The following is a 2,439-nucleotide window of genomic DNA, read 5'->3' as shown; positions in this document are numbered from 1 at the left end:
CAAGCAAAACAGAACAAATCTACAGGTCATACCTGGTCCAAGTTGTTGGTTAGCAATCTCTGCCCAAAGGCAACACGGTGATATTTTCACCTCTAGAGAGAAAACAAAGCAGAGTCTTTAGCCAAAGTTTAGGTCTCCTGCTCTCGCTCTAGCTGGTGCTCCAATTTCTCAGCTCCACTTCAGTAGTTTATTAACCCTTAACAAGTCCATGGCTGACCTTCACACGCAGGTCCTCCAAGTTTAGAGTGAAGTTCATGGTTAATTACCTAGTATTTCAAGCTTGGTGGGGACCAAGGGAGTTGTCACCATGAAACCCAAGCCACTGAGTTGGATGGAACTTTAGGCATCATTTATTCCAGATTCCCTATTTTTTATAGTTTCCAGTAACATTTTCTAAATATTCCTTTCAGGGCTAATAGCACTTGGATTAGTAAATGGAGGCTACACAACCCCAGTATTTGAGTTCCTGGATGCTCTCCTCACTTGCCATCAGTCTCTGGAGCTCCAAGGACTGTAAAAACGTCTTCAATAAAAGCAGCAGCTCTGAGTCTGGTATCAGCTGTTCTTACTTCCAGCCCCCGACCTGCAATTACCCTGAGGCTTTCTTTAACTTCAGACAGTGTGCTGGTTTTAAAACATGTCCACAAATTCTGTGATAATCCTCCCTTCAGGAGGTACAGCTTGATTCCCTCCCTGTGAATGTGAGCTATACTTAGTGACTTGCTTCTAATGAATAGAATATGATGGATGATGGTGACTTCTGAGAATAGGTCACACGTATTATGGCTTGCTCCCAGCTCTCTTGAATTACTCACCCTGGGGGAAGCCAGAGGTCATGAGGACACTTAAGTAGCCCTGTAAAGAGGCCCATGCCTGGGGGAACTGAGTTTTCCTGCCAACAATCATGTGAGCGAGGCACACTGGGAGCAGATTCTACAGCCCTGGTCAAGCCTTTGGACGACTGCAGTCTGCTGGCCTCTTAACTGCAAACGTGTGAGAGAGCCTGTGCAACTGCTCCTGAATTCCTGCCCAATGGCATCTATGAGATAGGAAAGATCTGTTCATTCTGGATGCCAAGTGTGGTTGTAATTTGTTATGTGGCAAGAGATTAATCCAGAGGGGCATAAAGCAACCCAAGCCACCACCCCCGTCACCTGGCCTCATCCCCTTTCTCTGTTTCTAGTTTACCAAGGGCAAGAAGGCAACATGGAACCCCTCACAGCGGTGACAACATACAGGTGATGAGAGTCTCTTGGGTGAGGAAAATGGTGACTGTTTATAAAACGAAAAGTAATTAAATCTGGGGAGGACTTCTCTTACCTTCAGAAGTATGAACCTCTGGGTGGGATGCCCAAAAGAAGTAGTGGTAGCTCTGTTTTAAAATTTTCTTTCAGGTTGAACAAATTCTGCTTATCTGGTAGGCAGCTGAGATGTTTTCTTTCTGGTAGGCAGTTCTGCCCTAAGGCTCCTTTCTCTTAATAAGATTAAAAATTGAGGGAAAATAAGAAACTTAACCAAAATCTGAGCTGTGCACTAATTTCTAAAGTTTCTCCCCAATTTGAAAGTCCCTCCTGGCACACAAGTGTCAAGAACCAAAAGATTTCTCAGAGAGCATCTGATCCCCCCTGCTCTAAAGTCTGAACTCCCAAGATGGGGCAAGCTACCTTCTGCTCCCCTCCTATCTCTCTCTAGCTCTGACTCAGAGATCTGTTCCTTAGTCTCTGTTCAGGTGAAACCCAAGTATCTGAACCCAGCCTGTCAATTTAACAATTGGTGTGTAAACCCAGCTGAAGTTTCGCTCTCCTTACGTATGAGGGAGCCGCAGGCATTTCTCATACACAGGAAAAGCATAAATGCCCGGAATTGTTGGGTTTCAGCATCACAAGAGCCCTCTAGAAGGTTCTGGTGATGCTTATCTTCTCATCTGCTTGATTCCAGGTAGCTGGGTACATATGAATTCATGACTTAAAACACTATCTCAAATTTTTATTCATTTACAAGTGTAGGCCTTTTGTCTTATACACTTATACACTTTTGTGTGTAAGTGCAAATATTCCATGAAGCATCAAGGGCAGGTATCTTCTGGCATGGGTAAATAAGACCAAAGAGGAGGTCTTTAAGGCAAAGGGTAAGAAAGAATGTTTTGAGGTGTGTGGGACTGCGCTGAAAGGGAAAAATAAAGTTTAGAAATAAAAGGGTCTTGGTTAAATTCTCCTTTGTATCCAAGGCAGCTCTGCAAATACCATCCTAATGAGCCACACTGCCTAGCCTCTAATCTCATAAAACCCTCAGAAGGGAAAATGCACGAAAGGCTGAGTTGTTTCAATCTCTTTTGATACTTGCCCTTGGGTCTACTTATGGGGCTCTGAGAGCATATGAATTAACATGAATCAGTGAAAGCATTCCAAAGTAGGCCTTTGCAATGACGAGCCAAGCCAG

The sequence above is a fragment of the Camelus dromedarius genome, chromosome 3, assembly GCF_036321535.1.
Source record: "Camelus dromedarius isolate mCamDro1 chromosome 3, mCamDro1.pat, whole genome shotgun sequence".
Lineage (NCBI taxonomy): Eukaryota > Metazoa > Chordata > Mammalia > Artiodactyla > Camelidae > Camelus > Camelus dromedarius.
The sequence above is the reverse complement of the archived record's forward strand: the minus strand, read 5'-3'. Positions refer to the sequence as shown.